Source organism: Coffea arabica, chromosome 2e (genome assembly GCF_036785885.1).
Source record: "Coffea arabica cultivar ET-39 chromosome 2e, Coffea Arabica ET-39 HiFi, whole genome shotgun sequence".
NCBI classification, from domain to species: domain Eukaryota; kingdom Viridiplantae; phylum Streptophyta; class Magnoliopsida; order Gentianales; family Rubiaceae; genus Coffea; species Coffea arabica.
Genome location: NC_092313.1, coordinates 42850137 through 42875797, shown reverse-complemented (window position 1 = coordinate 42875797; position 25661 = coordinate 42850137). Strand labels below are relative to the sequence as shown.

General features: G+C 41.2%; 1 long non-coding RNA gene across 1 annotated transcript; it reads left to right on the top strand.

Annotated features, from left to right (window-relative positions):
• The first annotated feature begins 6397 nt into the window (after positions 1-6397).
• Positions 6398-8311, top strand: LOC113723539 (uncharacterized). The gene is made up of 2 exons (XR_003457054.2): positions 6398-6445; positions 8233-8311. It is a non-coding gene; the product is annotated as an uncharacterized lncRNA (long non-coding RNA).
• Positions 8312-25661: the final 17350 nt, after the last annotated feature.

Here is a 25661-nt window from a genome sequence, read left to right as displayed (position 1 = left end):
CTGTCCGAGTTTATTCCCTTGTTGCGCCGAATTTCTGTCCGTGTTTGTACCCTGTCGCGAGTCGTCAATATTCTGTCCGTTCTTGTGTTGGTTCGTTGTCTTGAATCTCCCCATAATTGTGTCCACAAATCTGTCCAAGTGCGTCTTCTAGTTCCGTCCATAGTGCCTTGAAATTCTGTCTTGTGTTCCATCGTTGGCTTGTCTATTGCTGTCCATAATTTCTGGTATCATTGTTTTGAGTTATCCAACTTGTTTACTTGGTTTTTCAAATATGAATTGTGGTGAAACTTGTTGGTATTTGTGAATCTTGAGAGAACCTACAAGAATCTTGAGTTTCTCGACCACAATCTTGAAATTCTTGAAGTTCTTGATAACTTCCTTGAAAGTTCTTGAAGGATCTTGAAGTTCTTGAAGATTCCTTGTGCGTGTGAATTGGCTGAACCAAATCCGGAAAATAGTCCAATCGGCGAAGCTTGTGTTGTGTTGTTCGTATAAGTCAAAAAAAAAAAAAAAGAAACGAAAAACAAGAAAGAAAGTCCGAAGTTTATTGCCAAAATCAATCACGGATTACATCTTGTATCCAAGACTACAAAAAGGAAAAAAAAATTTCAAAAGTTTCGGTCCACTACTACTTCTTGAAGTTCTTGAACCTCTTGATTCTTGGAAATTTGTTTCGTCCGTCTAGCGAACAATTTCTTGTACTCTCGAGCATTGGTGAAAGGCTTTCTTGGAGTCTTTGCTTCTATCTAGGGAATATCTTGGGTAACCCATTGGGGGGGAGCCTGAGGAGGGTTGATTGCGTCACGTTGTTGAGATTCCATCTAGTTGCTATTGTCTTGAACAAACATCCGAAACTGCCTTGGGTGTGTTTGAACAGAAAATCCGAGCTTGACCTTGTGCTTGCAAGTTAAGGCTAACGTGGGTGGGTCTTTAATAGCCTACCTTCCAACCGTACAAAAGGTTTCCAACCGAATTGTTCTTTCGGGAGTTGGAAGTGACAAAGTGTGCGGTCTCATCATTGATGGTAGTAGTTGCACCAATGTAGCAAGTTTGCCCATGGTAGAGAGCTTGGGACTTCCAACGACTAGACATCCACACCCGTACCGACTACAATGGCTAAGCGAAGATGGTGAAGTACGTGTCTACAAACAGGTACGTCTTCCTTTCTCCATTGGCAACTACATTGACGAAGTTGTTTGTGATGTTGTCCCCATGCATGCTACCCATGTAATTTTAGGAAGACCCTGGCAATTTGATAAGCATGTCACTTTTGATGGTAGATCTAATAAGTACACTCTCTTGCACAATGGAACGAGAATGTGACTTAGACCGACAAAAGAGGAAACAAAAGACGGCCGAATCTGGAAATTGCTCCACTTCCACAAATGAGCATTCGGCCAAGGGTCATACACTGATTAAATCAAGCACTAGGAAGCAAAACGTGATAATCAAGGCTAAGGAAGTTAGGAAATGTGTGAATTCTGATCAGCCTGTATTACTCATGATTTGCAAACATGTACTCTTGAATGTTGATGAACTCGATAGGGCATTGCCTTCGGGAGTAGTTGCTTTGTCGCAGGTTAAGCAAGGAGAGAATGAGTTGATCATGGCATGCTCCATCCCTAACTCCATTGGTGAATATCAGAATCTTCATGAAGTTTGCCTCTTAAGTGTTGTATCCCTTTACGATCCATTGGTATTTAACTTCACCCATGAGTCTGTTTTGCTTGTTGGGAGGAGTAATGGAGTTTCAATGGGGGTTCTTGCGGTTGAATCTTGTCCTATGCCTTCTTACCCTTTTGCAACAAGTGTTCCAAGTGATGATCAGTCTAATGCAGTTGAACGTGTTCAAAGTGTTCTTCATTATATCAGTTGCATTTTGGAGGATCCAAAAAGATGTAACCGAAGCTATATGCGTTATCTTCGAGGAGTCATTGGAGTAAAGCCATGAGTTTTTCTTGGCTGGCTGTGAGCATTTTCAAACTGACCAAGAGACATGTGCACCGCATTATAATAATCATGACGTATGCAAGTATCATTCAATCTAAGAGGGCCAATATGTGGTGGCATTAGATTTGAGGTTTCGTACTCCAACTCTTGCTAGTATCATTCATTTCCATCCAGATTTGAGGACAAATCCTTCTCAAGTGGAGGGGACTGATGTGTGCACGGATGGCGGCCTTGACTCAAGGCTTCCGTAGGAACATTGAAGGCTTGGAAGTTGCTAATCAAGGCATCTACACATTGATCCAAGTCAAGGAAGCATCAAGCGCGGCCTTAGCTACTTGGGCCGAGCACTAGGAATGTTAGCATTGTTAGTCGTATGAGTTGTTAGTTGGTTTTGATCATTATCGAGTCATTAGTTGTTAGTTGGTTTGTTAGTCGTGTTTTAATTAATAGTTTATTAGTTATTGGAGTCAAACAATCGGCCCACTCATGTTCAAGAGTGGATCGAGCTCCTTTTCTAGTTTAGGTTGGTGGGCCGCCAATCCTTGACCACAAAGGTTTCTAGCCTATAAAAAGGCGCCTTTTGTACCAGCAAAGGTTAGACACTTTTGATAATAAAATTTCAATTTGTTCTCTTACAATTTCGAGAGTACATTCCTACTTGCTTGGCAAGGGTTATTTGAGCAATCACGCGTGACGTCCTTGGTTGTTCATCCGGCCTATCTACTTGAGTAACCACCTCAATTGGAGTCGCCGTTCTACCGCCTTGAATCGAGTTGAGTCGTCCCTCTTGGTTCTAGGTTCCGTAATCCAAACGGTTGAGTATCCCTCTAGGTCCTTGGGCAATCGTGCTACGTGTCTCGGAACGAGTTGACCGAGGAACGTATCAGTTGGCTTCAGAGCTGGTTGAGGTATCAAGTCGTTATATCCTCTTACTTGTTCTTGTCTAGTTCGTTTTAGGGTTCCTATTTTTCCGCTGTCTTGTTTGTTTGTTGCATCGCTAGTTGTTTCTTCGTTGTTCACAAATCTGTCCGAAGTTGTTTTGCCATTGGCGTCGTCAATTTCTGTCCGTTTTGTGTTCAATCATTGTGTTTTGCAATCGGGCCGTAGTTGGATTTTACTTATGTGTCAAATCTGTCCGAGTTTATTCCCTTGTTGCGCCGAATTTCTGTCCGTGTTTGTACCCTGTCGCGAGTCGTCAATATTCTGTCCGTTCTTGTGTTGGTTCGTTGTCTTGAATCTCCCCATAATTGTGTCCACAAATCTGTCCAAGTGCGTCTTCTAGTTCCGTCCATAGTGCCTTGAAATTCTGTCTTGTGTTCCATCGTTGGCTTGTCTATTGCTGTCCATAATTTCTGGTATCATTGTTTTGAGTTATCCAACTTGTTTACTTGGTTTTTCAAATATGAATTGTGGTGAAACTTGTTGGTATTTGTGAATCTTGAGAGAACCTACAAGAATCTTGAGTTTCTCGACCACAATCTTGAAATTCTTGAAGTTCTTGATAACTTCCTTGAAAGTTCTTGAAGGATCTTGAAGTTCTTGAAGATTCCTTGTGCGTGTGAATTGGCTGAACCAAATCCGGAAAATAGTCCAATCGGCCAAGCTTGTGTTGTGTTGTTCGTATAAGTCAAAAAAAAAAAAAAAAGAAACGAAAAACAAGAAAGAAAGTCCGAAGTTTATTGCCAAAATCAATCACGGATTACATCTTGTATCCAAGACTACAAAAAGGAAAAAAAAATTTCAAAAGTTTCGGTCCACTACTACTTCTTGAAGTTCTTGAACCTCTTGATTCTTGGAAATTTGTTTCGTCCGTCTAGCGAACAATTTCTTGTACTCTCGAGCATTGGTGAAAGGCTTTCTTGGAGTCTTTGCTTCTATCTAGGGAATATCTTGGGTAACCCATTGGGGGGGAGCCTGAGGAGGGTTGATTGCGTCACGTTGTTGAGATTCCATCTAGTTGCTATTGTCTTGAACAAACATCCGAAACTGCCTTGGGTGTGTTTGAACAGAAAATCCGAGCTTGACCTTGTGCTTGCAAGTTAAGGCTAACGTGGGTGGGTCTTTAATAGCCTACCTTCCAACCGTACAAAAGGTTTCCAACCGAATTGTTCTTTCGGGAGTTGGAAGTGACAAAGTGTGCGGTCTCATCATTGATGGTAGTAGTTGCACCAATGTAGCAAGTTTGCCCATGGTAGAGAGCTTGGGACTTCCAACGACTAGACATCCACACCCGTACCGACTACAATGGCTAAGCGAAGATGGTGAAGTACGTGTCTACAAACAGGTACGTCTTCCTTTCTCCATTGGCAACTACATTGACGAAGTTGTTTGTGATGTTGTCCCCATGCATGCTACCCATGTAATTTTAGGAAGACCCTGGCAATTTGATAAGCATGTCACTTTTGATGGTAGATCTAATAAGTACACTCTCTTGCACAATGGAACGAGAATGTGACTTAGACCGACAAAAGAGGAAACAAAAGACGGCCGAATCTGGAAATTGCTCCACTTCCACAAATGAGCATTCGGCCAAGGGTCATACACTGATTAAATCAAGCACTAGGAAGCAAAACGTGATAATCAAGGCTAAGGAAGTTAGGAAATGTGTGAATTCTGATCAGCCTGTATTACTCATGATTTGCAAACATGTACTCTTGAATGTTGATGAACTCGATAGGGCATTGCCTTCGGGAGTAGTTGCTTTGTCGCAGGTTAAGCAAGGAGAGAATGAGTTGATCATGGCATGCTCCATCCCTAACTCCATTGGTGAATATCAGAATCTTCATGAAGTTTGCCTCTTAAGTGTTGTATCCCTTTACGATCCATTGGTATTTAACTTCACCCATGAGTCTGTTTTGCTTGTTGGGAGGAGTAATGGAGTTTCAATGGGGGTTCTTGCGGTTGAATCTTGTCCTATGCCTTCTTACCCTTTTGCAACAAGTGTTCCAAGTGATGATCAGTCTAATGCAGTTGAACGTGTTCAAAGTGTTCTTCATTATATCAGTTGCATTTTGGAGGATCCAAAAAGATGTAACCGAAGCTATATGCGTTATCTTCGAGGAGTCATTGGAGTAAAGCCATGAGTTTTTCTTGGCTGGCTGTGAGCATTTTCAAACTGACCAAGAGACATGTGCACCGCATTATAATAATCATGACGTATGCAAGTATCATTCAATCTAAGAGGGCCAATATGTGGTGGCATTAGATTTGAGGTTTCGTACTCCAACTCTTGCTAGTATCATTCATTTCCATCCAGATTTGAGGACAAATCCTTCTCAAGTGGAGGGGACTGATGTGTGCACGGATGGCGGCCTTGACTCAAGGCTTCCGTAGGAACATTGAAGGCTTGGAAGTTGCTAATCAAGGCATCTACACATTGATCCAAGTCAAGGAAGCATCAAGCGCGGCCTTAGCTACTTGGGCCGAGCACTAGGAATGTTAGCATTGTTAGTCGTATGAGTTGTTAGTTGGTTTTGATCATTATCGAGTCATTAGTTGTTAGTTGGTTTGTTAGTCGTGTTTTAATTAATAGTTTATTAGTTATTGGAGTCAAACAATCGGCCCACTCATGTTCAAGAGTGGATCGAGCTCCTTTTCTAGTTTAGGTTGGTGGGCCGCCAATCCTTGACCACAAAGGTTTCTAGCCTATAAAAAGGCGCCTTTTGCACCAGCAAAGGTTAGACACTTTTGATAATAAAATTTCAATTTGTTCTCTTACAATTTCGAGAGTACATTCCTACTTGCTTGGCAAGGGTTATTTGAGCAATCACGCGTGACGTCCTTGGTTGTTCATCCGGCCTATCTACTTGAGTAACCACCTCAATTGGAGTCGCCGTTCTACCGCCTTGAATCGAGTTGAGTCGTCCCTCTTGGTTCTAGGTTCCGTAATCCAAACGGTTGAGTATCCCTCTAGGTCCTTGGGCAATCGTGCTACGTGTCTCGGAACGAGTCACTACTACAAAAATGATCTTTAGTCACACACTTAATATGACATTTTCTTAAAAGTGTCACAATAGAAAGTTAATGTAACATGCAGTAGGGAACGTCATTACAGTGATAAAGAAAATGACAAGTACGACGTCGTATCACTCTAATTCGTCCAAATAGAAGTAAAAAGTGAAAAACAAACGCGGGAAAGAGAATGGCGCTACACTTCAGCGCCATTTTTTTAGGGGAAAAATTCTAACTACTCCAATGAACCCACTGAACTTTACTCTTTGTTCATCCGAGTTCTCTCTCCTAAAATCTTCAATCACATTAACTCTCTCTGAAAAAAGCCAAAATCCTTCACCCCTCTCACAACCGAATCCCTTGTTTCTTTCTCTTTCTTCTACCCGATTTTTAATCCTCCCCAATTTGAAGACAAAAATGTAATATTTGAGATCTGTCAGGCCCGAAGTGCAACGGTGGAGGACGATGTTCATTGGAAATCGCCAACAACTCTCAAGACTTGTTCTTCTACTTACAACAACATCTGAAGGAAGATTACTACCAGGTAATCTATACATTTTAGACAAAATTGATAACTTTTTTTTATTACTCTATTTCTTCTCCGGGGACGGCGTAGGACATGGGGCAGGAGCAAGATGGGTGACGGAGGGTTGCCCAGGCGGTGCCTTGCTAAAAATCATCACCCAACTCGACATTCATTTTGGGTGCTACTCTTTTTGCCCCCTGTAACTAAAATTTTAATTGGATTCATTCCTCTGCCACTCTTCGGCTGCCTCAGAGAACCTCGACTCTGGTAACAAAATTGCCGTTCCTCATTCCCTTCGCCGCCGTTAGACCCAGAAAATTGGACCTTTTGTAACTGTAAAAGAATGGTGCGAATAGCTGAGGCTAGAAAAATGAGATCTTTAGGCTCATCATACGCTTGTCTGGAGTCTTTGAGTTATCAATCTCTACAAAGATGCTTAGTCAGCGGAACTACAAAAGGGAAATCTAAAATCAAAGGATCACAGCCATTGAAGAGATCGAAGGTAACAACCAATAAAGGAACTGGGTCGGGTGATTCGAATCAGAAAGAAGGTGGGCCCAGAAGAAAATCCGAATTTGATGAATTGGTCGACGAGTGCTTGGCTTCGACTTCCCCAATCAGATTCTTGAAGCATAAGGAAAAAGCTAGGGAAGCTGAGAGAGAAAAGATGGGGCTGAAAAGTAAGGTAATGATTACGCTTGGTTGAGGAGTATAGCAGGGTTCTGATTACGCTGGGCTTGCCAAGGAGTATAGCAGGGTTCTGATGAGGAAGCATAGAACTAGACAGGCTGCTGAGTCTGCATTCTTGAGGTGTAAGAAAGAAGCTATTGAGGCATTACCTGAGGGTCTGAAGGCTGCTACTTTGGTCCCCGATTTGACACCCTTTCCGGCGAATTGATTTATGGCCAATTTTCACCTCCTATTGAAGGGTATATCGAGAAGGTTAAGGCGGCAGCCAAAAGGAGTTCTGGCAAGGAAAAACTTAGATGATCGCCTGAAATTTTTTTTTATTACTTTCTTTTTGGGTTTCTTTTTACTGCATTTACTGTCTTCTTGCTGAATTTTCTGGTTCTATTTATTTTATGGTGCATTTTCAAATTTCACTTTCTTTACAAATATGTGCATTCTCTTCTGGCTACGAGAATTCTTGCTGTAATTGAGTTTATTGTGAAGAAGAGTGACTTTTTAGTCATCTTTGCACTAGTTCATTGTCCGAATGGTTATCAAATTACCTAGAATGCTGTTACGCTAGGATTTGTTGGTAGGACCTGAATTCATTTTACTAGTTCATGGATCCTGATTTGTATCTTGTTCTGTTATTGAAGTAGCTTGAAAATTTCTTGCACTGCATAGTTGTTGGCCCATAATGCAGTTGGTCTTTCTCCAACTTTTGAGACACCAATATCAATAGCTGCCCATAGGCCATCCGACAACTTAACACTTGGCTAGTACCTCATGTGCCTGCCAGTACTAGTTTCTTTGCAATCACTAGAATAGGACTTTTTACCCTTTTGCGTGAGCTTGACTCCAGCCTTGTCACCCCATTTTTCTTCTTTGGGAGCTCCAGGATTTCCTAAAATGGTTAGCAATTAGGTGTTCTCTTTAAATATCTTCTGGCTTTGCTGCAAAACTTGACCAAAATTGAAGTAGGTAAATTGGCTTAGAACTTCCTACCACTAACATTTGCATCATTGGTATTGAACTTGATATAGAATGCTCTGCCCATAGAATTCTAATGCAAAGTGCATCTTACATACATAGCATAATCAAGTGGTGACTAAGTCAAGCTTATTCCATCAATGCAGTTTCAAGTTTGTAGCGGCCATCATCTTCGATTCCATCTAGCGAGCACTGATCGTTGATTCCCTTTCCACTTGGAGCAAATTGGAGTTGTTGGTAACCAAAAATATACATTACGTTTCTGCTACTCTTAGGTTGCCAATACGTTATAGTTCGAGGCAATTATTTCAGTTGGATAGAACTTTTATTACTGATTAGTTGGGTTGCTAATATTTTGTCCAAGTTCTCTATCTCAAATTGATATTGGCTATATTATTGGACTAATTTTGAATTCTGTAGACTGTTATTCTTTTGTGCCTACCATCTGTTCGATAGTTTGTGTCTTACAATCTGAAATTGAACTTTTGCTGTCTTTTCTTTTGATATCATTCTGTTTTGATACTTTTGGATTAGTTCTTATTACTCAAAAGTCTAGAACACCTGGATATGTGAACATTCTGTTTTGAACTGCCTAGAACACTTGGATTAGTTCTTAAAACATAGTTTTGATACTTTTGGTAGCTTTACTTTAGAAGATATTCCATGAGTGATTTGTGTCTTCTATTAATCCTGTTGAAATTAGTTTTCTTATCTAAGTAAATGTTTCATGCAAAAATCAGTAATAATTTAGGTAGAACTATCTTGTAGATGCTAATGAAGCTTTCTTTTTTTTTTTTTTTATAAACGTAATTTAGGTAGGACTGCACTTTGGTTTTGGTACTTGTTGTGGCTGTCATTTTGGGTTGGTTCTTGTGGTACTGTGTATTGAATATCTGTTCAAGACTTGCTCTCTTATATGTGGTTATATATTTTATAAAATTTGTTTTCAAGGTTGGGGATAAAGTTACAATAAGAAGCATGGTTGATTCGTCCAAAATTTGTGGTGTTGGAGTGGTTAGAAATTTGGATCCAACTGCTGAAGTTGGTGACATACCTTTGGGATCACATTGGTGTGAAGTTCATGTGAATGTGCCTGTGGAGAATGATGAAGAGCTAATGAGGCCATACCATAATTTTCTCAAGATTGGAGATGCAATTGGAGTAGCTATTGCTTGGCCAATAAACCTGGTAATTTTTTTATCTTATCTTTATCATTTGGTTAACTTAGTTTTTATTTATTTTCTAACATTAAAACTGTAAAAGAAGAGCTGTAGATGTGATTGTAACTTCTATTTCTTGGTTTATGACACTTGTAGGTGATTCTTGAAGAAAACTAAAGGATCGTCCTTGGGTCAAATGGCTATTTTTTGAAGACATTGTCAATGCGTTTTTTGTTGAGTTCTTGTTGAACTATTGCTTCTTTGATATATATTGGCAATGCTACTGTAATACTCATAACTTTTGAAAAATCTCTGAATTGGCATGTAATTTGTTGACATAGCAGCAATGTCAGTTGCTTGGATGCAGTACTTTTGCACTATTTTGGCTACTTGTATTGCAGTAATTACTATGAAAATGTAAATAGCCTTGGTTTTCCTTTATAAGGTGGTAGTAATAACTTTATTATTCCAAAAATTAGAATCTATATTGTGTAGGCAGGATGAAATGTGATTCTGCTTTTGGGTATAAAATCTCGAATAGGATACAGGGCTAATACAATATGATGTATTGACACTTAAAAGTGTCACCACTTCGAGCTTTGCGGTTCATAATATTCACAAAATTTCATGTTAACAAGTGTCAGAACAATCTGATCTAGTTACACCATGAAAGTGTCATAATATTTCATTCTACTTATACGGCAAATGTGTCATAATATCTTATTGTACTTACATAATATAAGCGTCATGATAGATCCAATATATGACATGCATCGAGTATCACTTTAGATTCATATAACCTTAGCTGTTCTCTAGCATTTCTTGTCATTTAAAAGTGTCATTAAAACGATAAATAATAACATTTATAAATGCCAATAGAACTACAAATTAGGACTCGTACAACTGTCATGAACTTATAGTGACGCTGGAATGGACGACGTTTCTATCAGAGCGTCATTATAGATCAAACGTCATTACATCGAGCTATAATGACGCTTTTAAATGTCATAAAACGACATTTTTGTAGTAGTGAGTTGACCGAGGAACGTATCAGTTGGCTTCAGAGCTGGTTGAGGTATCAAGTCGTTATATCCTCTTACTTGTTCTTGTCTAGTTCGTTTTAGGGTTCCTATTTTTCCGCTGTCTTGTTTGTTTGTTGCATCGCTAGTTGTTTCTTCGTTGTTCACAAATCTGTCCGAAGTTGTTTTGCCATTGGCGTCGTCAATTTCTGTCCGTTTTGTGTTCAATCATTGTGTTTTGCAATCGGGCCGTAGTTGGATTTTACTTATGTGTCAAATCTGTCCGAGTTTATTCCCTTGTTGCGCCGAATTTCTGTCCGTGTTTGTACCCTGTCGCGAGTCGTCAATATTCTGTCCGTTCTTGTGTTGGTTCGTTGTCTTGAATCTCCCCATAATTGTGTCCACAAATCTGTCCAAGTGCGTCTTCTAGTTCCGTCCATAGTGCCTTGAAATTCTGTCTTGTGTTCCATCGTTGGCTTGTCTATTGCTGTCCATAATTTCTGGTATCATTGTTTTGAGTTATCCAACTTGTTTACTTGGTTTTTCAAATATGAATTGTGGTGAAACTTGTTGGTATTTGTGAATCTTGAGAGAACCTACAAGAATCTTGAGTTTCTCGACCACAATCTTGAAATTCTTGAAGTTCTTGATAACTTCCTTGAAAGTTCTTGAAGGATCTTGAAGTTCTTGAAGATTCCTTGTGCGTGTGAATTGGCTGAACCAAATCCGGAAAATAGTCCAATCGGCCAAGCTTGTGTTGTGTTGTTCGTATAAGTCAAAAAAAAAAAAAAAAGAAACGAAAAACAAGAAAGAAAGTCCGAAGTTTATTGCCAAAATCAATCACGGATTACATCTTGTATCCAAGACTACAAAAAGGAAAAAAAAATTTCAAAAGTTTCGGTCCACTACTACTTCTTGAAGTTCTTGAACCTCTTGATTCTTGGAAATTTGTTTCGTCCGTCTAGCGAACAATTTCTTGTACTCTCGAGCATTGGTGAAAGGCTTTCTTGGAGTCTTTGCTTCTATCTAGGGAATATCTTGGGTAACCCATTGGGGGGGAGCCTGAGGAGGGTTGATTGCGTCACGTTGTTGAGATTCCATCTAGTTGCTATTGTCTTGAACAAACATCCGAAACTGCCTTGGGTGTGTTTGAACAGAAAATCCGAGCTTGACCTTGTGCTTGCAAGTTAAGGCTAACGTGGGTGGGTCTTTAATAGCCTACCTTCCAACCGTACAAAAAGGTTTTCAACCGAATTGTTCTTTCGGGAGTTGGAAGTGACAAAGTGTGCAGTCTCATCATTGACGGTAGTAGTTGCACCAATGTAGCAAGTTTGCCCATGGTAGAGAGCTTGGGACTTCCAACGACTAGACATCCACACCCGTACCGACTACAATGGCTAAGCGAAGATGGTGAAGTACGTGTCTACAAACAGGTACGTCTTCCTTTCTCCATTGGCAACTACATTGACGAAGTTGTTTGTGATGTTGTCCCCATGCATGCTACCCATGTAATTTTAGGAAGACCCTGGCAATTTGATAAGCATGTCACTTTTGATGGTAGATCTAATAAGTACACTCTCTTGCACAATGGAACGAGAATGTGACTTAGACCGACAAAAGAGGAAACAAAAGACGGCCGAATCTGGAAATTGCTCCACTTCCACAAATGAGCATTCGGCCAAGGGTCATACACTGATTAAATCAAGCACTAGGAAGCAAAACGTGATAATCAAGGCTAAGGAAGTTAGGAAATGTGTGAATTCTGATCAGCCTGTATTACTCATGATTTGCAAACATGTACTCTTGAATGTTGATGAACTCGATAGGGCATTGCCTTCGGGAGTAGTTGCTTTGTCGCAGGTTAAGCAAGGAGAGAATGAGTTGATCATGGCATGCTCCATCCCTAACTCCATTGGTGAATATCAGAATCTTCATGAAGTTTGCCTCTTAAGTGTTGTATCCCTTTACGATCCATTGGTATTTAACTTCACCCATGAGTCTGTTTTGCTTGTTGGGAGGAGTAATGGAGTTTCAATGGGGGTTCTTGCGGTTGAATCTTGTCCTATGCCTTCTTACCCTTTTGCAACAAGTGTTCCAAGTGATGATCAGTCTAATGCAGTTGAACGTGTTCAAAGTGTTCTTCATTATATCAGTTGCATTTTGGAGGATCCAAAAAGATGTAACCGAAGCTATATGCGTTATCTTCGAGGAGTCATTGGAGTAAAGCCATGAGTTTTTCTTGGCTGGCTGTGAGCATTTTCAAACTGACCAAGAGACATGTGCACCGCATTATAATAATCATGACGTATGCAAGTATCATTCAATCTAAGAGGGCCAATATGTGGTGGCATTAGATTTGAGGTTTCGTACTCCAACTCTTGCTAGTATCATTCATTTCCATCCAGATTTGAGGACAAATCCTTCTCAAGTGGAGGGGACTGATGTGTGCACGGATGGCGGCCTTGACTCAAGGCTTCCATAGGAACATTGAAGGCTTGGAAGTTGCTAATCAAGGCATCTACACATTGATCCAAGTCAAGGAAGCATCAAGCGCGGCCTTAGCTACTTGGGCCGAGCACTAGGAATGTTAGCATTGTTAGTCGTATGAGTTGTTAGTTGGTTTTGATCATTATCGAGTCATTAGTTGTTAGTTGGTTTGTTAGTCGTGTTTTAATTAATAGTTTATTAGTTATTGGAGTCAAACAATCGGCCCACTCATGTTCAAGAGTGGATCGAGCTCCTTTTCTAGTTTAGGTTGGTGGGCCGCCAATCCTTGACCACAAAGGTTTCTAGCCTATAAAAAGGCGCCTTTTGTACCAGCAAAGGTTAGACACTTTTGATAATAAAATTTCAATTTGTTCTCTTACAATTTCGAGAGTACATTCCTACTTGCTTGGCAAGGGTTATTTGAGCAATCACGCGTGACGTCCTTGGTTGTTCATCCGGCCTATCTACTTGAGTAACCACCTCAATTGGAGTCGCCGTTCTACCGCCTTGAATCGAGTTGAGTCGTCCCTCTTGGTTCTAGGTTCCGTAATCCAAACGGTTGAGTATCCCTCTAGGTCCTTGGGCAATCGTGCTACGTGTCTCGGAACGAGTTGACCGAGGAACGTATCAGTTGGCTTCAGAGCTGGTTGAGGTATCAAGTCGTTATATCCTCTTACTTGTTCTTGTCTAGTTCGTTTTAGGGTTCCTATTTTTCCGCTGTCTTGTTTGTTTGTTGCATCGCTAGTTGTTTCTTCGTTGTTCACAAATCTGTCCGAAGTTGTTTTGCCATTGGCGTCGTCAATTTCTGTCCGTTTTGTGTTCAATCATTGTGTTTTGCAATCGGGCCGTAGTTGGATTTTACTTATGTGTCAAATCTGTCCGAGTTTATTCCCTTGTTGCGCCGAATTTCTGTCCGTGTTTGTACCCTGTCGCGAGTCGTCAATATTCTGTCCGTTCTTGTGTTGGTTCGTTGTCTTGAATCTCCCCATAATTGTGTCCACAAATCTGTCCAAGTGCGTCTTCTAGTTCCGTCCATAGTGCCTTGAAATTCTGTCTTGTGTTCCATCGTTGGCTTGTCTATTGCTGTCCATAATTTCTGGTATCATTGTTTTGAGTTATCCAACTTGTTTACTTGGTTTTTCAAATCTGAATTGTGGTGAAACTTGTTGGTATTTGTGAATCTTGAGAGAACCTACAAGAATCTTGAGTTTCTCGACCACAATCTTGAAATTCTTGAAGTTCTTGATAACTTCCTTGAAAGTTCTTGAAGGATCTTGAAGTTCTTGAAGATTCCTTGTGCGTGTGAATTGGCTGAACCAAATCCGGAAAATAGTCCAATCGGCCAAGCTTGTGTTGTGTTGTTCGTATAAGTCAAAAAAAAAAAAAAGAAACGAAAAACAAGAAAGAAAGTCCGAAGTTTATTGCCAAAATCAATCACGGATTACATCTTGTATCCAAGACTACAAAAAGGAAAAAAAAATTTCAAAAGTTTCGGTCCACTACTACTTCTTGAAGTTCTTGAACCTCTTGATTCTTGGAAATTTGTTTCGTCCGTCTAGCGAACAATTTCTTGTACTCTCGAGCATTGGTGAAAGGCTTTCTTGGAGTCTTTGCTTCTATCTAGGGAATATCTTGGGTAACCCATTGGGGGGGAGCCTGAGGAGGGTTGATTGCGTCACGTTGTTGAGATTCCATCTAGTTGCTATTGTCTTGAACAAACATCCGAAACTGCCTTGGGTGTGTTTGAACAGAAAATCCGAGCTTGACCTTGTGCTTGCAAGTTAAGGCTAACGTGGGTGGGTCTTTAATAGCCTACCTTCCAACCGTACAAAAAGGTTTTCAACCGAATTGTTCTTTCGGGAGTTGGAAGTGACAAAGTGTGCAGTCTCATCATTGACGGTAGTAGTTGCACCAATGTAGCAAGTTTGCCCATGGTAGAGAGCTTGGGACTTCCAACGACTAGACATCCACACCCGTACCGACTACAATGGCTAAGCGAAGATGGTGAAGTACGTGTCTACAAACAGGTACGTCTTCCTTTCTCCATTGGCAACTACATTGACGAAGTTGTTTGTGATGTTGTCCCCATGCATGCTACCCATGTAATTTTAGGAAGACCCTGGCAATTTGATAAGCATGTCACTTTTGATGGTAGATCTAATAAGTACACTCTCTTGCACAATGGAACGAGAATGTGACTTAGACCGACAAAAGAGGAAACAAAAGACGGCCGAATCTGGAAATTGCTCCACTTCCACAAATGAGCATTCGGCCAAGGGTCATACACTGATTAAATCAAGCACTAGGAAGCAAAACGTGATAATCAAGGCTAAGGAAGTTAGGAAATGTGTGAATTCTGATCAGCCTGTATTACTCATGATTTGCAAACATGTACTCTTGAATGTTGATGAACTCGATAGGGCATTGCCTTCGGGAGTAGTTGCTTTGTCGCAGGTTAAGCAAGGAGAGAATGAGTTGATCATGGCATGCTCCATCCCTAACTCCATTGGTGAATATCAGAATCTTCATGAAGTTTGCCTCTTAAGTGTTGTATCCCTTTACGATCCATTGGTATTTAACTTCACCCATGAGTCTGTTTTGCTTGTTGGGAGGAGTAATGGAGTTTCAATGGGGGTTCTTGCGGTTGAATCTTGTCCTATGCCTTCTTACCCTTTTGCAACAAGTGTTCCAAGTGATGATCAGTCTAATGCAGTTGAACGTGTTCAAAGTGTTCTTCATTATATCAGTTGCATTTTGGAGGATCCAAAAAGATGTAACCGAAGCTATATGCGTTATCTTCGAGGAGTCATTGGAGTAAAGCCATGAGTTTTTCTTGGCTGGCTGTGAGCATTTTCAAACTGACCAAGAGACATGTGCACCGCATTATAATAATCATGACGTATGCAAGTATCATTCAATCTAAGAGGGCCAATATGTGGTGGCATTAGATTTGAGGTTTCGTACTCCAACTCTTGCTAGTATCATTCATTTCCATCCAGATTTGAGGACAAATCCTTCTCAAGTGGAGGGGACTGATGTGTGCACGGATGGCGGCCTTGACTCAAGGCTTCCATAGGAACATTGAAGGCTTGGAAGTTGCTAATCAAGGCATCTACACATTGATCCAAGTCAAGGAAGCATCAAGCGCGGCCTTAGCTACTTGGGCCGAGCACTAGGAATGTTAGCATTGTTAGTCGTATGAGTTGTTAGTTGGTTTTGATCATTATCGAGTCATTAGTTGTTAGTTGGTTTGTTAGTCGTGTTTTAATTAATAGTTTATTAGTTATTGGAGTCAAACAATCGGCCCACTCATGTTCAAGAGTGGATCGAGCTCCTTTTCTAGTTTAGGTTGGTGGGCCGCCAATCCTTGACCACAAAGGTTTCTAGCCTATAAAAAGGCGCCTTTTGTACCAGCAAAGGTTAGCCACTTTTGATAATAAAATTTCAATTTGTTCTCTTACAATTTCGAGAGTACATTCCTACTTGCTTGGCAAGGGTTATTTGAGCAATCACGCGTGACGTCCTTGGTTGTTCATCCGGCCTATCTACTTGAGTAACCACCTCAATTGGAGTCGCCGTTCTACCGCCTTGAATCGAGTTGAGTCGTCCCTCTTGGTTCTAGGTTCCGTAATCCAAACGGTTGAGTATCCCTCTAGGTCCTTGGGCAATCGTGCTACGTGTCTCGGAACGAGTTGACCGAGGAACGTATCAGTTGGCTTCAGAGCTGGTTGAGGTATCAAGTCGTTATATCCTCTTACTTGTTCTTGTCTAGTTCGTTTTAGGGTTCCTATTTTTCCGCTGTCTTGTTTGTTTGTTGCATCGCTAGTTGTTTCTTCGTTGTTCACAAATCTGTCCGAAGTTGTTTTGCCATTGGCGTCGTCAATTTCTGTCCGTTTTGTGTTCAATCATTGTGTTTTGCAATCGGGCCGTAGTTGGATTTTACTTATGTGTCAAATCTGTCCGAGTTTATTCCCTTGTTGCGCCGAATTTCTGTCCGTGTTTGTACCCTGTCGCGAGTCGTCAATATTCTGTCCGTTCTTGTGTTGGTTCGTTGTCTTGAATCTCCCCATAATTGTGTCCACAAATCTGTCCAAGTGCGTCTTCTAGTTCCGTCCATAGTGCCTTGAAATTCTGTCTTGTGTTCCATCGTTGGCTTGTCTATTGCTGTCCATAATTTCTGGTATCATTGTTTTGAGTTATCCAACTTGTTTACTTGGTTTTTCAAATCTGAATTGTGGTGAAACTTGTTGGTATTTGTGAATCTTGAGAGAACCTACAAGAATCTTGAGTTTCTCGACCACAATCTTGAAATTCTTGAAGTTCTTGATAACTTCCTTGAAAGTTCTTGAAGGATCTTGAAGTTCTTGAAGATTCCTTGTGCGTGTGAATTGGCTGAACCAAATCCGGAAAATAGTCCAATCGGCCAAGCTTGTGTTGTGTTGTTCGTATAAGTCAAAAAAAAAAAAAAGAAACGAAAAACAAGAAAGAAAGTCCGAAGTTTATTGCCAAAATCAATCACGGATTACATCTTGTATCCAAGACTACAAAAAGGAAAAAAAAATTTCAAAAGTTTCGGTCCACTACTACTTCTTGAAGTTCTTGAACCTCTTGATTCTTGGAAATTTGTTTCGTCCGTCTAGCGAACAATTTCTTGTACTCTCGAGCATTGGTGAAAGGCTTTCTTGGAGTCTTTGCTTCTATCTAGGGAATATCTTGGGTAACCCATTGGGGGGGAGCCTGAGGAGGGTTGATTGCGTCACGTTGTTGAGATTCCATCTAGTTGCTATTGTCTTGAACAAACATCCGAAACTGCCTTGGGTGTGTTTGAACAGAAAATCCGAGCTTGACCTTGTGCTTGCAAGTTAAGGCTAACGTGGGTGGGTCTTTAATAGCCTACCTTCCAACCGTACAAAAAGGTTTTCAACCGAATTGTTCTTTCGGGAGTTGGAAGTGACAAAGTGTGCAGTCTCATCATTGACGGTAGTAGTTGCACCAATGTAGCAAGTTTGCCCATGGTAGAGAGCTTGGGACTTCCAACGACTAGACATCCACACCCGTACCGACTACAATGGCTAAGCGAAGATGGTGAAGTACGTGTCTACAAACAGGTACGTCTTCCTTTCTCCATTGGCAACTACATTGACGAAGTTGTTTGTGATGTTGTCCCCATGCATGCTACCCATGTAATTTTAGGAAGACCCTGGCAATTTGATAAGCATGTCACTTTTGATGGTAGATCTAATAAGTACACTCTCTTGCACAATGGAACGAGAATGTGACTTAGACCGACAAAAGAGGAAACAAAAGACGGCCGAATCTGGAAATTGCTCCACTTCCACAAATGAGCATTCGGCCAAGGGTCATACACTGATTAAATCAAGCACTAGGAAGCAAAACGTGATAATCAAGGCTAAGGAAGTTAGGAAATGTGTGAATTCTGATCAGCCTGTATTACTCATGATTTGCAAACATGTACTCTTGAATGTTGATGAACTCGATAGGGCATTGCCTTCGGGAGTAGTTGCTTTGTCGCAGGTTAAGCAAGGAGAGAATGAGTTGATCATGGCATGCTCCATCCCTAACTCCGTTGGTGAATATCAGAATCTTCATGAAGTTTGCCTCTTAAGTGTTGTATCCCTTTACGATCCATTGGTATTTAACTTCACCCATGAGTCTGTTTTGCTTGTTGGGAGGAGTAATGGAGTTTCAATGGGGGTTCTTGCGGTTGAATCTTGTCCTATGCCTTCTTACCCTTTTGCAACAAGTGTTCCAAGTGATGATCAGTCTAATGCAGTTGAACGTGTTCAAAGTGTTCTTCATTATATCAGTTGCATTTTGGAGGATCCAAAAAGATGTAACCGAAGCTATATGCGTTATCTTCGAGGAGTCATTGGAGTAAAGCCATGAGTTTTTCTTGGCTGGCTGTGAGCATTTTCAAACTGACCAAGAGACATGTGCACCGCATTATAATAATCATGACGTATGCAAGTATCATTCAATCTAAGAGGGCCAATATGTGGTGGCATTAGATTTGAGGTTTCGTACTCCAACTCTTGCTAGTATCATTCATTTCCATCCAGATTTGAGGACAAATCCTTCTCAAGTGGAGGGGACTGATGTGTGCACGGATGGCGGCCTTGACTCAAGGCTTCCATAGGAACATTGAAGGCTTGGAAGTTGCTAATCAAGGCATCTACACATTGATCCAAGTCAAGGAAGCATCAAGCGCGGCCTTAGCTACTTGGGCCGAGCACTAGGAATGTTAGCATTGTTAGTCGTATGAGTTGTTAGTTGGTTTTGATCATTATCGAGTCATTAGTTGTTAGTTGGTTTGTTAGTCGTGTTTTAATTAATAGTTTATTAGTTATTGGAGTCAAACAATCGGCCCACTCATGTTCAAGAGTGGATCGAGCTCCTTTTCTAGTTTAGGTTGGTGGGCCGCCAATCCTTGACCACAAAGGTTTCTAGCCTATAAAAAGGCGCCTTTTGTACCAGCAAAGGTTAGCCACTTTTGATAATAAAATTTCAATTTGTTCTCTTACAATTTCGAGAGTACATTCCTACTTGCTTGGCAAGGGTTATTTGAGCAATCACGCGTGACGTCCTTGGTTGTTCATCCGGCCTATCTACTTGAGTAACCACCTCAATTGGAGTCGCCGTTCTACCGCCTTGAATCGAGTTGAGTCGTCCCTCTTGGTTCTAGGTTCCGTAATCCAAACGGTTGAGTATCCCTCTAGGTCCTTGGGCAATCGTGCTACGTGTCTCGGAACGAGTTGACCGAGGAACGTATCAGTTGGCTTCAGAGCTGGTTGAGGTATCAAGTCGTTATATCCTCTTACTTGTTCTTGTCTAGTTCGTTTTAGGGTTCCTATTTTTCCGCTGTCTTGTTTGTTTGTTGCATCGCTAGTTGTTTCTTCGTTGTTCACAAATCTGTCCGAAGTTGTTTTGCCATTGGCGTCGTCAATTTCTGTCCGTTTTGTGTTCAATCATTGTGTTTTGCAATCGGGCCGTAGTTGGATTTTACTTATGTGTCAAATCTGTCCGAGTTTATTCCCTTGTTGCGCCGAATTTCTGTCCGTGTTTGTACCCTGTCGCGAGTCGTCAATATTCTGTCCGTTCTTGTGTTGGTTCGTTGTCTTGAATCTCCCCATAATTGTGTCCACAAATCTGTCCAAGTGCGTCTTCTAGTTCCGTCCATAGTGCCTTGAAATTCTGTCTTGTGTTCCATCGTTGGCTTGTCTATTGCTGTCCATAATTTCTGGTATCATTGTTTTGAGTTATCCAACTTGTTTACTTGGTTTTTCAAATCTGAATTGTGGTGAAACTTGTTGGTATTTGTGAATCTTGAGAGAACCTACAAGAATCTTGAGTTTCTCGACCACAATCTTGAAATTCTTGAAGTTCTTGATAACTTCCTTGAAAGTTCTTGAAGGATCTTGAAGTTCTTGAAGATTCCTTGTGCGTGTGAATTGGCTGAACCAAATCCGGAAAATAGTCCAATCGGCCAAGCTTGTGTTGTGTTGTTCGTATAAGTCAAAAAAAAAAAAAAGAAACGAAAAACAAGAAAGAAAGTCCGAAGTTTATTGCCAAAATCAATCACGGATTACATCTTGTATCCAAGACTACAAAAAGGAAAAAAAAATTTCAAAAGTTTCGGTCCACTACTACTTCTTGAAGTTCTTGAACCTCTTGATTCTTGGAAATTTGTTTCGTCCGTCTAGCGAACAATTTCTTGTACTCTCGAGCATTGGTGAAAGGCTTTCTTGGAGTCTTTGCTTCTATCTAGGGAATATCTTGGGTAACCCATTGGGGGGGAGCCTGAGGAGGGTTGATTGCGTCACGTTGTTGAGATTCCATCTAGTTGCTATTGTCTTGAACAAACATCCGAAACTGCCTTGGGTGTGTTTGAACAGAAAATCCGAGCTTGACCTTGTGCTTGCAAGTTAAGGCTAACGTGGGTGGGTCTTTAATAGCCTACCTTCCAACCGTACAAAAAGGTTTTCAACCGAATTGTTCTTTCGGGAGTTGGAAGTGACAAAGTGTGCAGTCTCATCATTGACGGTAGTAGTTGCACCAATGTAGCAAGTTTGCCCATGGTAGAGAGCTTGGGACTTCCAACGACTAGACATCCACACCCGTACCGACTACAATGGCTAAGCGAAGATGGTGAAGTACGTGTCTACAAACAGGTACGTCTTCCTTTCTCCATTGGCAACTACATTGACGAAGTTGTTTGTGATGTTGTCCCCATGCATGCTACCCATGTAATTTTAGGAAGACCCTGGCAATTTGATAAGCATGTCACTTTTGATGGTAGATCTAATAAGTACACTCTCTTGCACAATGGAACGAGAATGTGACTTAGACCGACAAAAGAGGAAACAAAAGACGGCCGAATCTGGAAATTGCTCCACTTCCACAAATGAGCATTCGGCCAAGGGTCATACACTGATTAAATCAAGCACTAGGAAGCAAAACGTGATAATCAAGGCTAAGGAAGTTAGGAAATGTGTGAATTCTGATCAGCCTGTATTACTCATGATTTGCAAACATGTACTCTTGAATGTTGATGAACTCGATAGGGCATTGCCTTCGGGAGTAGTTGCTTTGTCGCAGGTTAAGCAAGGAGAGAATGAGTTGATCATGGCATGCTCCATCCCTAACTCCGTTGGTGAATATCAGAATCTTCATGAAGTTTGCCTCTTAAGTGTTGTATCCCTTTACGATCCATTGGTATTTAACTTCACCCATGAGTCTGTTTTGCTTGTTGGGAGGAGTAATGGAGTTTCAATGGGGGTTCTTGCGGTTGAATCTTGTCCTATGCCTTCTTACCCTTTTGCAACAAGTGTTCCAAGTGATGATCAGTCTAATGCAGTTGAACGTGTTCAAAGTGTTCTTCATTATATCAGTTGCATTTTGGAGGATCCAAAAAGATGTAACCGAAGCTATATGCGTTATCTTCGAGGAGTCATTGGAGTAAAGCCATGAGTTTTTCTTGGCTGGCTGTGAGCATTTTCAAACTGACCAAGAGACATGTGCACCGCATTATAATAATCATGACGTATGCAAGTATCATTCAATCTAAGAGGGCCAATATGTGGTGGCATTAGATTTGAGGTTTCGTACTCCAACTCTTGCTAGTATCATTCATTTCCATCCAGATTTGAGGACAAATCCTTCTCAAGTGGAGGGGACTGATGTGTGCACGGATGGCGGCCTTGACTCAAGGCTTCCATAGGAACATTGAAGGCTTGGAAGTTGCTAATCAAGGCATCTACACATTGATCCAAGTCAAGGAAGCATCAAGCGCGGCCTTAGCTACTTGGGCCGAGCACTAGGAATGTTAGCATTGTTAGTCGTATGAGTTGTTAGTTGGTTTTGATCATTATCGAGTCATTAGTTGTTAGTTGGTTTGTTAGTCGTGTTTTAATTAATAGTTTATTAGTTATTGGAGTCAAACAATCGGCCCACTCATGTTCAAGAGTGGATCGAGCTCCTTTTCTAGTTTAGGTTGGTGGGCCGCCAATCCTTGACCACAAAGGTTTCTAGCCTATAAAAAGGCGCCTTTTGTACCAGCAAAGGTTAGACACTTTTGATAATAAAATTTCAATTTGTTCTCTTACAATTTCGAGAGTACATTCCTACTTGCTTGGCAAGGGTTATTTGAGCAATCACGCGTGACGTCCTTGGTTGTTCATCCGGCCTATCTACTTGAGTAACCACCTCAATTGGAGTCGCCGTTCTACCGCCTTGAATCGAGTTGAGTCGTCCCTCTTGGTTCTAGGTTCCGTAATCCAAACGGTTGAGTATCCCTCTAGGTCCTTGGGCAATCGTGCTACGTGTCTCGGAACGAGTTGACCGAGGAACGTATCAGTTGGCTTCAGAGCTGGTTGAGGTATCAAGTCGTTATATCCTCTTACTTGTTCTTGTCTAGTTCGTTTTAGGGTTCCTATTTTTCCGCTGTCTTGTTTGTTTGTTGCATCGCTAGTTGTTTCTTCGTTGTTCACAAATCTGTCCGAAGTTGTTTTGCCATTGGCGTCGTCAATTTCTGTCCGTTTTGTGTTCAATCATTGTGTTTTGCAATCGGGCCGTAGTTGGATTTTACTTATGTGTCAAATCTGTCCGAGTTTATTCCCTTGTTGCGCCGAATTTCTGTCCGTGTTTGTACCCTGTCGCGAGTCGTCAATATTCTGTCCGTTCTTGTGTTGGTTCGTTGTCTTGAATCTCCCCATAATTGTGTCCACAAATCTGTCCAAGTGCGTCTTCTAGTTCCGTCCATAGTGCCTTGAAATTCTGTCTTGTGTTCCATCGTTGGCTTGTCTATTGCTGTCCATAATTTCTGGTATCATTGTTTTGAGTTATCCAACTTGTTTACTTGGTTTTTCAAATCTGAATTGTGGTGAAACTTGTTGGTATTTGTGAATCTTGAGAGAACCTACAAGAATCTTGAGTTTCTCGACCACAATCTTGAAATTCTTGAAGTTCTTGATAACTTCCTTGAAAGTTCTTGAAGGATCTTGAAGTTCTTGAAGATTCCTTGTGCGTGTGAATTGGCTGAACCAAATCCGGAAAATAGTCCAATCGGCCAAGCTTGTGTTGTGTTGTTCGTATAAGTCAAAAAAAAAAAAAGAAACGAAAAACAAGAAAGAAAGTCCGAAGTTTATTGCCAAAATCAATCACGGATTACATCTTGTATCCAAGACTACAAAAAGGAAAAAAAAATTTCAAAAGTTTCGGTCCACTACTACTTCTTGAAGTTCTTGAACCTCTTGATTCTTGGAAATTTGTTTCGTCCGTCTAGCGAACAATTTCTTGTACTCTCGAGCATTGGTGAAAGGCTTTCTTGGAGTCTTTGCTTCTATCTAGGGAATATCTTGGGTAACCCATTGGGGGGGAGCCTGAGGAGGGTTGATTGCGTCACGTTGTTGAGATTCCATCTAGTTGCTATTGTCTTGAACAAACATCCGAAACTGCCTTGGGTGTGTTTGAACAGAAAATCCGAGCTTGACCTTGTGCTTGCAAGTTAAGGCTAACGTGGGTGGGTCTTTAATAGCCTACCTTCCAACCGTACAAAAAGGTTTCCAACCGAATTGTTCTTTCGGGAGTTGGAAGTGACAAAGTGTGCAGTCTCATCATTGACGGTAGTAGTTGCACCAATGTAGCAAGTTTGCCCATGGTAGAGAGCTTGGGACTTCCAACGACTAGACATCCACACCCGTACCGACTACAATGGCTAAGCGAAGATGGTGAAGTACGTGTCTACAAACAGGTACGTCTTCCTTTCTCCATTGGCAACTACATTGACGAAGTTGTTTGTGATGTTGTCCCCATGCATGCTACCCATGTAATTTTAGGAAGACCCTGGCAATTTGATAAGCATGTCACTTTTGATGGTAGATCTAATAAGTACACTCTCTTGCACAATGGAACGAGAATGTGACTTAGACCGACAAAAGAGGAAACAAAAGACGGCCGAATCTGGAAATTGCTCCACTTCCACAAATGAGCATTCGGCCAAGGGTCATACACTGATTAAATCAAGCACTAGGAAGCAAAACGTGATAATCAAGGCTAAGGAAGTTAGGAAATGTGTGAATTCTGATCAGCCTGTATTACTCATGATTTGCAAACATGTACTCTTGAATGTTGATGAACTCGATAGGGCATTGCCTTCGGGAGTAGTTGCTTTGTCGCAGGTTAAGCAAGGAGAGAATGAGTTGATCATGGCATGCTCCATCCCTAACTCCATTGGTGAATATCAGAATCTTCATGAAGTTTGCCTCTTAAGTGTTGTATCCCTTTACGATCCATTGGTATTTAACTTCACCCATGAGTCTGTTTTGCTTGTTGGGAGGAGTAATGGAGTTTCAATGGGGGTTCTTGCGGTTGAATCTTGTCCTATGCCTTCTTACCCTTTTGCAACAAGTGTTCCAAGTGATGATCAGTCTAATGCAGTTGAACGTGTTCAAAGTGTTCTTCATTATATCAGTTGCATTTTGGAGGATCCAAAAAGATGTAACCGAAGCTATATGCGTTATCTTCGAGGAGTCATTGGAGTAAAGCCATGAGTTTTTCTTGGCTGGCTGTGAGCATTTTCAAACTGACCAAGAGACATGTGCACCGCATTATAATAATCATGACGTATGCAAGTATCATTCAATCTAAGAGGGCCAATATGTGGTGGCATTAGATTTGAGGTTTCGTACTCCAACTCTTGCTAGTATCATTCATTTCCATCCAGATTTGAGGACAAATCCTTCTCAAGTGGAGGGGACTGATGTGTGCACGGATGGCGGCCTTGACTCAAGGCTTCCATAGGAACATTGAAGGCTTGGAAGTTGCTAATCAAGGCATCTACACATTGATCCAAGTCAAGGAAGCATCAAGCGCGGCCTTAGCTACTTGGGCCGAGCACTAGGAATGTTAGCATTGTTAGTCGTATGAGTTGTTAGTTGGTTTTGATCATTATCGAGTCATTAGTTGTTAGTTGGTTTGTTAGTCGTGTTTTAATTAATAGTTTATTAGTTATTGGAGTCAAACAATCGGCCCACTCATGTTCAAGAGTGGATCGAGCTCCTTTTCTAGTTTAGGTTGGTGGGCCGCCAATCCTTGACCACAAAGGTTTCTAGCCTATAAAAAGGCGCCTTTTGTACCAGCAAAGGTTAGACACTTTTGATAATAAAATTTCAATTTGTTCTCTTACAATTTCGAGAGTACATTCCTACTTGCTTGGCAAGGGTTATTTGAGCAATCACGCGTGACGTCCTTGGTTGTTCATCCGGCCTATCTACTTGAGTAACCACCTCAATTGGAGTCGCCGTTCTACCGCCTTGAATCGAGTTGAGTCGTCCCTCTTGGTTCTAGGTTCCGTAATCCAAACGGTTGAGTATCCCTCTAGGTCCTTGGGCA